Source organism: Macrotis lagotis, chromosome X (assembly GCF_037893015.1).
Source record: "Macrotis lagotis isolate mMagLag1 chromosome X, bilby.v1.9.chrom.fasta, whole genome shotgun sequence".
Classification (NCBI taxonomy): domain Eukaryota; kingdom Metazoa; phylum Chordata; class Mammalia; order Peramelemorphia; family Peramelidae; genus Macrotis; species Macrotis lagotis.
The window spans coordinates 367,567,758-367,581,764 of record NC_133666.1 but is presented as its reverse complement, the minus strand read 5'-3'; the positions used below and the strand labels follow the sequence as shown (position 1 = coordinate 367,581,764).

General features: G+C 34.0%; 1 pseudogene; it reads right to left on the bottom strand.

Moving 5' to 3' along the window:
* Positions 1 to 6,709: 6,709 nt before the first annotated feature.
* LOC141500212 (large ribosomal subunit protein uL10 pseudogene) lies at positions 6,710 to 7,746 on the bottom strand (annotated as a pseudogene).
* Positions 7,747 to 14,007: the final 6,261 nt, after the last annotated feature.

Sequence of the window (14,007 nt, the reverse complement as noted above, 5' to 3'; positions counted from 1 at the left end):
TGATTGGTTGAGATGTTTTCTCCCCTATTTAAAGAATTGTAGTTAATTGGTTAAATTGTTTTCAATTCTCCAATTGCAAGTATGTATATAATTATAATGTAGCAAAGGTAGAAATAAAACAAAAATTTATTAAAAGAAGTTACAACACATAGGAAGGGATAGGGAGAGAGAGAGAGAGAGAGAGAGAGAGAGAGATAAAAGGACAACCAAGTAGTGTTGGCTGGACCACAGGTTGGTAGAGAAGACTATGACCCTGAGTTGGACGCCAACCCAGGTTTTTATGTCTTGCCTCTCATCCAGAAGGCAAAAGGTGAACTCCCTTCCTCTTACTGGACCAGGAAGTAGGTAGAAGGTAAAACCTAAGGAGAACAGGATACAAATTTTACATTAAAAAATGAATCAATGATAATGGGGTCTCTACCCAATTTGAGCAGATTACAAATTATTTCTATTACAAGTATAATTCTCTACTTCTAGTAAATCTCAAGAGTGGGTAGTAGTCAATTTACATCTTCACCCACTTTCCACATTCACAATTCTCTTCATCTTTCCCTTGCGTCAATATGAGTTAATATTTTGTGGTTCCAAAAGCAGGATTACAGCCCTGGATATTGGGGGGAAACTGGGTAATGTCATTGAAAACAAGCAGCTGGATTTTGATGGTGACTTGATCTTTTTTCATTAGGAGAGGTAGTAGACAGAAAATTAGATTGGGTGTCAATTACAATGGTATAACTGGTAAATGAGTTTTGTTCAAGGTCAATAACCCTTCCAGAAAGGATGAGTTCTCCCTGCGTTATAACCAGGATTTCAGTAATTTTTTCCCTATTCCAATGAGAATATTGTCTTTTTCATTTTCCCTTTCTACCATTGAGACTCATCTCTATCTAATCTTTAGTGGTGGTATATTTGATTGTGCTATGATTGAAATGAATAGTTGCACTGTCACCTCCCTTTGCTTTCCTTCTCTATTTGGTTAGTTATTGCATTAAGTGATTGCTTAGTAACTTTTAATCCAAACAGGGCAAATTATTTTCTTTGCACTCCACCCTCCTATATCTTTCCTCTTTGAGAATATCTGCATGATTACTTTCACCTATTCACCAACCAACTTTACCCTAGTCAGAACTGCTAGTAATTTTTCTAATGAAGATAATAAAATTCTTATAACCTATATGAAGAGCAATAGGAAGAATTGCAATTAAGAATCACTTAAAAGAATATTTTAAGTCTCTAATAATAATAAAAAATTCACATCAAGACAACCCTGAAGTTTTATCTCACACCTGCAAATGTGCTATGGTGACAAAATATTGAAATAATATAGGGAGGATCGAGGAAAGACAAGTATGCTAATGAATTATTAATGAAACATTGAAGTGGGAGAATTGTTTTGGAAAATTAATGTTAAATAAGTGAATAAATCAACAACCATCTATTATGTATTTTCTTTATACTATAATTGTACTGTGTTGGAGATATAAAAAAGAGAGAAAAATATCCCTTCTCTCAAGGATGTCACAGTCTAATAGGAGAGATCAACTCCCAGTCTTACCATAGCACTTTTCATATATTAGGTGTTTTTTCATTCATTGATTCATTCATACTGGTGCTACAATTACACTAAGTTTTTTTGTGTTATGATAACAATTGAAGATCCTTGAGCCCAAAGTTATAATATACTTTCCCATGCTGAGAACTACTAGACACACATATATATAACTGTTTATATTGTTTTTGCACCAACCATAACTATCAAATTACACAAAATGTGACTTTAATGTATCATAGTAATATGGGAAGGACCACTACAATTGGTGTAACTTTCTTGAAAGCTTTGCCAACACAGTAAAGGTTTTTCTAGGTTTTATTCTGATGGAAAAGACTGATACTTAAGAACAGGTCAGGTTTTCTTTCCCAGGACCAAGCTAGTTGAGTATATAAGGGCTTTTATCATCTAAACTATCTGTTTTATAATGTTTTCCAATGCTTGCAAACTGTGCAACAAAGAAATCTCCAGTGGCAGATTGTAAGAAAAGAGAGAGGGCAAGTTTTGAGAGTAACAGATTTTCAAGATCATATAGAAATTTTGGCAAAGCTAGAAATGCTCTAAATGTTAGAGATTTATGCAAAGGTTAAGTGACTTGCCCAAAATCACACAACTAATAATATCAGAAGTTATATTTTGAGAAATTCAAATTAATTCTACCTTGAAATTGATTCTATGTGATATTGATTTTATATGATAATTGATTTCGTATTTCCTTAAATCCCTTCCGATGGCCTTTGAATTTGTAAAATATCTACTTGAAAATAATTATAGCTTAATCAGCAATGCCAGGTAGAAAGGAAGAAAATTTTCAAGTTCTTGATAAGATAATACAAATTAAAATAAGATATTTGATATTAGATGACTTCAAAAAAAGTAATAGATGAGAATGGTAAAAAACTATTGGAACACATTGGTAAGGATGTAGGAATAAGAAAAATTAAAATGCAAAGTATACAAAAAGTAAAATTGATTAGAAGTAATCTGTAACCTCTCATGAGTTTGGACCAAACAACAACAAAAACAGTAATAATAACAGCATTTACATATATATATACATATATATATGTATATATATATATATGTTCCAGGTACTGTACATTTTATTATCACAACAACCTTAAGAGATATTTTCTATTATTATTTCCATTTTATACTTGAGAAAAACTTATTTAGGAATGTCCAGTATCAGACAGCTTCTAAATACCTGAGACATAAATTTAGATATTCCTTTTTCCAAGTCTATCCTGAGTGACACCTAGTTGACCATTCACAAAGGATATACAATATGGAAAAAGGATTTTATTCTCCACATTATCATACAATAGAATGTGCAAACATATTTATCATGTATCTAACATGGACAAAACAATAATAAAGAATAAGCTGCATTGAGAATTGGGCAAAAAAGAGAAGAGTGGACTGAATTAAACCAAACTTGACCTCAAACTTACTGAAACAAAAGACAATGTCTCTGATACCAGTACTCTTTCAGTGTTTGTGATTGAGAAACATAAAATAAATGTTTCTGAATTCAAAATAAACACTAAAGAGAAGGCAAATCCTGTAATCCCCTTAGATCTCATTTTTCCTCTTCTGTAAAATGGGGATAAATAACTATTATACCTACTTTCAAATGAGATAATCATTATGCAAACTTTTTATAATTATCAATGGTCATTATAGTTTAAAGTCTTTTCTCATGTTGATGCCTTTATAAAAAGCTTCACATCTGGGTCATATAATGCCTATTGATTGTTATTCCTATCATAAGTCTTTCTTTGTCTACTCTAGTCTACTCTCCATTCAATTATCCAAGTGATTTCCCTAAAGAATAGGACTGATCATGTCACCTCCCTTCTTAATAAACTCTAATAACTCCTATAAATTTCAGGATCTAGTATAGAATCTTTCTTCTGACATTCAAAATTCTTTTTACGTATTCCTTATACTTTGTTCAACAATACTCTTACTGTGAGATCAATTGACATCAATTTCCTTGGAGGTCCTTGTACAAGTTGCTCAGTCTTTCTCCTTGCATTTCCACTGGTTGTCCCCATGTCTAGATTTTTCTCCCTCCTAGATTTAACCTCTTGACTTTCCTGACTCTGTTCATAATACAGGTAAAATTTCACCTTCTAACAAAAAAAATTTTTCCAAATCCCTCTTGATACTAATGTATCCCCACTTTAATCATCTATAAATTATCCCATATATTTTGCATGTATTTTCCCTCATTAAACTGTGAACTTTTAGAGAATAAATGACTGCATGTTTCTTTCTTTGTATTCCCAGCATCCAGCACAAAGTAATTTAATAAATAATTGTTGACTAGATTACTGATCCCATCATTTTAAGTACTATCATGGTGAACCCAGTAAGTGTTGGATAAATTTAGAACAGAGTAATTCAAAATCTATTCAAAAATACTGCAACTTTTGTTTTATTTTGTTGGGAGGAGAGTGCCAAATATAATGAATGTATTTGATTGATTTGAAGATAATTTTAAAATCAAGGCTTCTTTTGTTTTCTTAAATCAAGCTAATAAGAAGAATCTAATAGCAGATTTCAGTTTCAGCGAGTAGTTGCGAACAAGTTTGTCTTAATATAGCATTTCAGACACCTTAATTCAGTGTTGCTAGGAAAACATTAATCCATGAACCAAAAGCAAAGAGCCAAAATTAGAAACCACAATTAATTGCAGACCATGTGCATTGATGACAGTTGGGCCTTAATCCCAAATACTTAAACATATTTTCCCAAAAGCCTGTTTAATAACAAACTGGAAGAAAATAAGCCAACAGGAACAAAGTAAAAATTGCATATATCATGGCTTGCACTTGATGCTTTCAGAAAATGAAAACTGTTTTTCCTGATTTTTGTTTCTTATTTAATTAAGTCAACATTGCTGAACAACATAGGGACAAAGAATCAGAATTAAGTTTTAAGATAACATCATAATTCATGACTATTTAATCATTGTTTAATCATGACCAACTCTTTGTGACCTCATCTAGGTTGTTTTTAGTAAAGAAATCACTGGACTGGTTTGGCATTTTTTTCCAACTTGTCTTACAGATGATGAAATTGAAGCAAACAGGGTTAAGTGACTTTCCCAAGGTCACACAACTAGTACGTGTCTGAAATCAGATTTAAATTCAGGAAGATAAGTTTTCCTGACTCCAGAACTGGTGCTCTGACCACTGTACCATTTAGCTACCTTATCATAATTTACACATTGGTAATTTTTTAAAAATTGTGATAATGGGAACAACTAGGTAGCACAGTTGATAGAACACTGGCCCTGCTATCAACAGGATCTGAGTTCAAAGTTGGCCTCAGACATTTAATGATTACCTGTGTGACCTTGGGCAAGTCATTTAATCCCCTTGACTTGCAACTCCCCCCAAAAAAGATACTGGAATAGATCTATATCTATATATGTTTCTCTTTTTATACATACTGATGAATTGAATATACAAATCTGGAAAATTGAATTATAGCAGGAAATATTGAAATTACCTCTAGTAATATAGAATGATTTAAAAAAAAATTTTTTGCAAGGCAATGGGATTAAGTGGCTTGCCCAAGGCGACACAGCTAGGTAATCATTGTCTGAGGCCAGATTTGAATTTAGGTTCTCCTGATTCCAGGGATGGTGCTCCTTCCACTGCACAACCTAGCCGCCCCCATAGAATGATTTGATATTGACCTTAAATGATTAAAAAAATTAAGATGGATTAATCTTCTTTAGAGAATCTTGATATAAAATATCTCCTTATTACCCTTCAAAACTATAAAATTATTTTCAGATTAAGAAGCATAAGTAATAAGTTTACCTTTTAAAGATTCAATGATGTACTGTTCATTAGTATTTTAGTTTGCCTTTGCTGTTTAGTCATTGTTTCTTTCTGCAGAGTTATAAGTGAAGTAGATGAAAGCATAATTTTCTTATGCATCATCTATTAAATTACAAAATAAATTATTTTGAAACTTAAAAAAAATTTCAGCTAACTTTATTTTTATATTTTCATTTTTCTTTAGAATAATGACACATTTGTAAGCATATTATATAAACTACTTGGAAAATAAAGCAAGATTCTATCTGCCCATTAGATAAAATAATAAAATATAGAGAGCAATCTTTCAGTCATGGGAAAGGAAAGAGACAAAGAATGATTTCTTCCCAAAAGTTTTTATTTTTTCTAAATTTGACTCTTTTAGGCACTACTAGAAATGAATTCTTAAGAGACAAAAGAGTTTGCTTGTGCTTTTGAAGGTCATCAATAGTGGGACTGATCTTTCAGCAATCTGATGTCTATCACTATCCTGCAATTCTATGAAGTTGATTAACCTCTTACCTTCCAAAAGAGAAAAATTCTTAGAATTTCTATAACATGTCTTATAATAGGCTATTATCATAATATTTTATTGAAAAGATATAAGCAAGTTGGGGGGCAGAGCCAACATGGCTGTGGGAAGGCAAGTATTCCAGGAAATTCTTTCCCCTCAAAACTCCAAAAGTCATCAAATTATGACTCTAGTCAAAATTTAGAGGGACAGAAACCAAAGAAAGACTGAGTAATACATTTTCCCAGTCGAAGACAACTTAGAAGTTCCCCAGAAAAGATGTAGTTTACCCAGACGGGGGGTTAGAAAGAGCCATAGCTCAGCTGCAGCACAGCCACCAAACCTGCTCCACTCTTCAAGGAACAGTGAGGTGCCTGGGTCTGTGGCAGAGGGGGGTTTCCAGACCTTTTGACCCAGGGATCACCAGGGACAACATGAAGGGGAGCTGAAAGAACTCTGCCACACCAGAGTGAGTGCAGAGTGGAGCTCTAGCCTCAGAGCAACCTTGCAGTGAGAACCTGTAGCAGGAGTAGGCAGAGCCACCCAGCACACCCAGAGCTCTCAGTCCACAGATGATAATGGGGTCATGGGAGACTGCAGAGGCCTCTCTACACTCCCTGGGGCAGGACTCTGATGTTTGCCTACACTCAGACCTAGGTTACAGTCAGGGTCCCCACAACACCATGATAGATGAGCCAGGGCCCTTCTTACAGCTCTAGGGTAGAAGGGAGTGCCAGAACATGGGCAAGAGAACAGTCAGAGCCACTCATAAGACCTTGGAGGAATTGTCGTCCCTGTGGGGTATTTTTTTTTTCAGAGATAATGAGCATTTTTATTTCTTTGTTCCACAAATAAACTGGCAAAATAGTTGTATCCCATGGGCTAATCAAACAGACCAAATCCCATATCTTCATCGGACTCTTCCGACTCTTCCTTGGCTTCTACTTTGGCTGGAGCAGCAGCAGCTGGTGCAGCAGCCGCTGGAGCTGCAGCCGCAGGGACAGCCACTGCAAAGGCTGAAGGGTCAGCCAGAAAGGCCTTCACCTTTTCAGCAAGCGGGAAACTGTGCTCAATCTTCACAACTACAGCCAAGACCTGCTTGTACCCATTGATGATAGAGTGGGGCACTGATGCAACAGCTGAATAGCCAATCTGCAGACAGACGCTGGCAACGTTATGGACACCCTCTAAGAAGCGAAGGTGCAAGGTCTCCTCTGTGATGTCCAGCATTTCAGGGTTATAGATGCTGCCATTGTCAAACACCTGCTGAATGATCAGCCCAAAGGAAAACGGGGAGATATTCAGCATGTTCAACAAGGTGGCCTTGCTGGTGCCCACTTTGTCTCCAGTCTTAATCAGCTGCACATCACTCAAAATTTCAATGGTGCCCCTGGAAATCTTAGTGGTGATACCCAGAGCTTGGAAGAAGGAAGTCTTCTCAGGACCCAGACCAGTGTTCTGGGCTGCCACCGTGACATCACATGGGGCTATGGCACCAGCACGGGCAGCAGCTGGTACCTTATTGGTCAGAAGCATATCCCTAATCTCAGTCAGATCTTCCTTGGTGAACACAAAACCCACATTCTTGCAGATATAAAGCAGCAGTTTCTCCAGGGCAGGGTTATTTTCCAGATGCCCACGAATGGCTTTGCGCATCATAGTGTTTTTTCCCATCAGCACTACGGCCTTCCCATGGAGGGACATCCGAATCTGCTGCATCTGCTTTGAGCCCACGTTGTCTGCTCCCACAATGAAGCATTTTGGATAATCATCCAAAAGTTGGATGATCTTGAGGAAATAATTGGATTTCCAGGTATCCCTATCTTCCCTGGGCATCTCAAAGGTGCTTCAGGGATTGCCACTTGGGGTTTAAAGATGATGTCACTCACACGAGGATGCCTGGAGAGAGCCCCCCAAAAAACTCAAAGCCTTGGAATTGAGGTAAATCAGTCATAGGCTGAGGAAATAAACAAACAACAGGAAAAGAAGAATCTGATCATAGAAAAAACCTGGCTGCCATGGAGGATGGAAATATATACTCAGATAATGACAAAGTTGAAGTTTCAGTATCCAAAACCTCCAAGAGAAATAAGAAATGGGTTCAGGCTATGGATGAGCTCAAAAAAAGACTTTGAAAAGCAATTAAAGGAAGTAGAGGAAAAATTGGGAGGAGAAATGAGAGTGATGCAGAAAATTCATGAAAACCAAATCAACAGCTTGGTCTGAGAAATACAAAAAAAAATGCTGAGGAAAATAACATGTTTAAAACCAATTTAGGCCAAATGGAAAAACAATCCACAAGGCTAATGAGGAGGTTGTCTTAAAAAGCAGAATTGGCCATCTGGAAAACGAGATAAAAAAGCTCTCTGAGGAAAATAACTCCTTCAAATATAGAATGGAGGTAAAGGAAGCTAATGGCTTTGTTAGAAGTCAGGAAGAAATAAATTCTTCCCCAAAAGCCAAAAATTACAAGAAAATGTGAGATATCTCATTGGATAAACAACCAACCTCTAAAACTCTAAAACAGATTCAGGAGAAATAATTTAAAAATTATTGGGCTACCTGAAAGTCACAACCAGGAAAAGAATATAGACTTCATTTATTTTTTTTTTACTTTTTTATTTTTTTTAGCTTTTGCAAGGCAATGGGGTTAAGTGGCTTGCCGAAGACCGCACAGCTAGGCAATTATTAAGTGTCTGAGGCCAGATTTGAACTCAGGTACTCCTGACTTCAGGGCTGGTGTTCTATCCACTGCGCCACCTAGCTGCCACCAGACTTCGTTTTTCAAGAAATAATACAGCAAAATTGCCCTGAGATCCTAGAAGCAGAGGGTAAAATAGAATTTAAGGGAAATCACCAATCACCTCATGAAAGAGATCCCAAAAGAAAATCTTCCAGGAATATTGTAGCCAAATTCCAAAACTCCCAAGTCAAAGAGAAAATACTAAAAGCTGCCAGAAGCAAACAATCCAACTACCATGGCTATATAGTCAGGATTACACAGGATTTGGTAACATCAACATTAAGGACTCTTAGGGCTTGGAATATGATATTCTGGAAGGCAAAAGATCTTGATTTACAACCAAGAATAAACTTCCCAGCAAAACTGAACATTCTTTTACAGGGAAAATGATGGACTTTCAGTGAAACAGGGGACTTTCAAACTTTATTGTTGAAACATCTAGAGCTGAACAGAAAGTTTGATATCCAAGTATAGGACTTAGGTGAATCATAGAGAGGACAGACAAAAAGGACTAATTATGCAGAACTTAATGATGTTGAACTTTTTGTATTCCTATGGGAAGATACTGATAACTCATATGAATCTTCTAATTTATAAGAGCAGTTACAAGGAGCATATATAGACAAGGCACAGGAGGGAATTGAGTATAACAGTATACTATAGTATAAAAATGGAGTCAATGGGTGAAGAAGAAATGTCCTGGGATGAAGAGAAAAGAGAGGAAGAAGGGGTTAAGATATTTAAATGTCAAGAAAAAAGCTTTTGCAATGAAGTAGAATGCGGGAAGGCAAGAATGAATGAGTGAGCCTTCATTCTCATCAGAAATGGCGCAGAAAGGAAATAACACATATACTTAATAGGGAATAGAAAAATATCTTACCCTAGAGAAAAATGAGAGAAAAGAGATGGGATAAGGGGGATGGGGGAGTAGATGATAGAAGAAAGGGAAGATCATGGGAGAAGGTAGTCAAATATAACAAAATTCTGAGCAGAGACAGCGAGAAAGGTGAGAGAAAATAAAATAAATGAAAGTAGAGAGTAATAGAATGTAAGGAAATACAGCTATTAATAGCAACTGTGGGGAAAGATATTGAATCAACTTCTCTGGTAGGCTTAAGATAAAGAATTTAGTCCATACCATAGAAAAAGTCAATGGAAGCTGAACACAGACTAAAGTACACTTTTTTTCTTTTTCACTATTCTTGAGGCTTCTCTATCTTTTTTAGGGGGAGAGTGGTTTATTTTACTTTCACAACAAGATAATTGTAATAATATAAAATAAATATACCATAAAATATTAACAAGGAAAAAAGAAACAAAAAAGGTGTATACATGTCTCTCTCTCTCTCTCTCTCTCTCTCTCTCTATATATATATATATATATATATATATATTAGTAAATATATATATATATTTATAAATATATATTAGTAAAATGTACTTACAAAATAAGTGTTATGATGTACCATTTTATTAAACATACTTCTCTCTAGAAGGACTTTGAATAGTATAACAAGTACAAAGAAAATAATGCAGAAGTTTTATTGTTATCTTGAAAAGAGAATCAGAACCTCCTAGATGAATTTTGTATTATATTCTTCCTGAAATTTTTACTTTAAATATATATCATATTTGAAAACTATTTTCTTGACATTGTGTTTATTTAAATTTATATGAAATGGCATTAAGAATTTAAGAATAGGGGCAGCTAGGTGGTGCAGTTGATAGAACACCAGCCCTGGAGTCAGGAGTACCTGGGTTCAAATCTGGCCTCAGACACTTGATAATTGCCTAGCTGTGTGACCTTGGGCAAGTCACTTAATCCCATTGCTTGCAAAAAAAAAGAATTTAAGAATATAATTTTCTGCTTTTACTTTTTTCCTCAAAATTAAATTCTGGACAGAAGTTGGGATGTTATTAAATTCTTCCAATGATGTATCAAAAGGGCTAAAAATAAAAATGACCTTCTTGTTTGAGTGACCTAGTTTCCATTATTGGTGCAATCTTCAATCCATTATATTAATCTTATTTGTGAAACATCTAAAGCATGTATAAATAATTGTGAAATTCATAATTCTCTTTCAGGGGATATGATGGACTTTTAATGAAACAGGGGACTTTCAAACTTTACTGTTGAAATATCTAAAGCTGAACAGAAAATTTGATATCCAAGTACAAGTCTATCAGTTTTTTGAGATTGAGTTTGAAGCACAAATCCACTATTTTCCCCCCAAACTCATTGACATTGAAATGCTCATTTGTCACTCTCTCTTTTTTCCTCTTTAAGCTGCCAGCAAGTAACTAAATGAAATATATCATATAATTAAGATTTTATTCTGACCATTTTCTTCTCCTACTATTGTTATAACTACTTTTATTCTTCTTCTAGGATGGTGGGTACTGGGAACAGATTTCAATTTTAAAGAAACACTTTAGATCTTTCTTTTAATGAGAATTAATTCCATCTCATCTTAATAGAAATAAGAAAAAATCATCCAAAGAATTGGAAAAAATATTATTTCAATAAAGAAATAAGGAAAATAGAATAATTTATTACTTGTGAAATGAAATCTAAAAAGGTCATTCCCCCAAAAAAATCATGTGAGAGGAGTTAGAATACCCGCTCAAATAGGTTAAAAAAATAGAGAACATAAATATATACCTATAAAGGAATGCATAGAAATCCATAAATAAGAGTCTAATCTTATTTAGAAGTTCTTGCTATCACTTTCCCTACTTCTCATAAAATTAAATTGTCAGAAGGCTAAGACTTTTTCAAATTCTCTACTTATACAGTAGACAGACCTTCAGTAGATAATAAGAATTGAAAACTCCCATTTGTACTTTATTTGTCTCCTTGACACTTTTGCACTCTTTGTCAGTAATACATCTTCTTTTTCTCTTATTTATCTTAGAATTCTGTTATTTTCCTCTCTTTCAGTGTCCTGGGGTGAATTCTTTGGGTTTCAGACATGATCTGAATTAGCATTTATTGCCTGAGTAAATTATTTAACTTCAGTGGACTTTGAGATTTTTTTTCATCAATAGAAAACAATTTAGTAAGGGAAAAAAGGCAGTAGAACCAGAAGTGAGATAATTTGCTTCTTACAAAAATAAAATTTATTACTACAAAAGAATCCAGAGGTCATATAATACAACACTCACATCTCAGAATGAATAAACTGAAATAAAAATAGTGTCATAAAGAAAAAAATTATGGTTGTCTTAGAAAACTCTGATTATCTTAAAGTCAGCTAGAGGCTGTTAGTTAAAATAGATTATTTGATAAATTCTAGATTTTTTCAAAAACTCATTTTTTTTTTCAGAAAGTTCTGAGAATATCTTAAGGAATTCCTATTTTGTCCTGATTATGAACAAGAAAGGTCACAAAGTATTTCCATGGAAACTTTGACAGTGATTGTGCCATCTGTGAGGTTATTAAAGTCAGAGAATGGAATAAAGGAGTTAGTCTGACCAATGGAGGAAATCAGAGGAATCTTAGTGTAGGAGAAGAGATAAACATATGAAAGTGATTTCATGATAGACTCAGCTTATCAAATGAAATATATACATCCTTCTTTCACTTAGCAATTTTTCTTTATTTTTCAAACATTTGTGGAAGTACATTTAACAAGCTTGCTAAATAGAAATTATGAAAAAATAACTTTACATAAGTTCCAATATTAACCTCTCAAATATAATTTTTCAAAGCTCACAAAAATTATAGATAGGAATACATGGCATCAGTATGCCTCAAGAATAGAAATATGACTTAAAAATTACAAAAGTTTTTTTAATAAGAAATGAAGATAAATACTATGATAGGACTGTATGAGAATTTTCCTATAATTTCAGCTTTTCAAAGAACACCTAGAAAATGTGGAAGGTAGGGGTAACCAATGAAGAATTTTCCATAGTTTCCTGAAAATTCTAGCTAAAATTATAAACAAATTTATCCCTCCCTTGCTACATCTATAACACTATCATTTTTATTCATAAATTCAAACATATTTATATCTATAGATAATCTTAAGACATTCTATTATCCACTTCTGTGCTTTTGCTTAGGCCAACCATCATTCCAGAATGTTCTCTTTTTATCATTGCCTTTTGGAATTCCTTAAGACTGAGTTCAAATACCACTTACTTATTTCAGGAGACCTTTCTGGATCCTCCCACTGATTAGTGCCTTGTATCATGAATATTATATGGCAACTTATATTTATATATACATTTCATATTGATTTTTTTCTGTGTCCATTTTATTTTTGTAAAGTAAGGACAATTTTTTGTCTTTTTCTTCATATCCCAACACTTAAAACTTAATTTGAAAATAGTATAGTAAATTCTTAAAATCATTTAATCTTTTTAATTTTTATATATGTGAATTTATGTGTATAAATATTTACATGCATATGTGAAATGCATAGGTATTTGCTTCCCTATATTTACATTCATATTATGATTTAGAAATATATATATAGGCACTTAGATATATAGGTATATATACACATAAATAGAAATATATTTATATGTCTTATATGTGTGATTACTTATACTTGCAGCTAAGATAAGTTGCAATAGAGTTAGAATCATTAAAAAGTTGAATTTGAATCCTGCCTCAGACATTTACTATCTATGTGATAATGGAAAAATCAATTAACCTTTTCAGTCTGAATTTGGTGGATAGTATCATGAAAGCATACTGACTGGGTTCATTTATGTTCATCTATTTTTAACTGGCTCCTCATTGCAATAAGTGTATCCTTTTATACATTCCTAATTAATTCATAATGCCAATTACCATGGTGTATTTTCTAAATTTCATCAATTCTAAGGTATTCCATAAATTTTTCCTTATCCTCACCTTAAGGTTCTCAACTGTAGAGGTATCTTCTACCATTATTTTCTCCTATGTTCCTATGGAACATGAGGTGACCCTTTCCCTTGCCAAGGTAAACTTCCTCAAACAATTGATTTCAATCCTTCCAATTTTTGGCAACAGAAGCCTCCTCTATCATCCCTGTTCTCTCACTAATCTTCAATATCTCCAGGCCCAGTGCTTGCATCCCTACTGTCTATAAATGTTTCTTATTCTAAAAAAACTAGCTGGATCCATCCATTCTCAGTTAGTTATGATCATATAATTTTCTTCACTTTTATTTCCCTTATTTCCTCTCATTCTCTCCTTCATTCTCTAGTTTGGTTCAACATTCAACTTACACAGTTCTATGAAAAGCTGGCATTGCTCCTTTAGTTGTAAAAGCCATTGACTCTTTTTTTTTAAAATCTTCTTCCATATTGACCTCTCTGCAACCTTTAATTATGGTTAATCATCCTCTTTTCCTTGATACTCTCTTCTCTT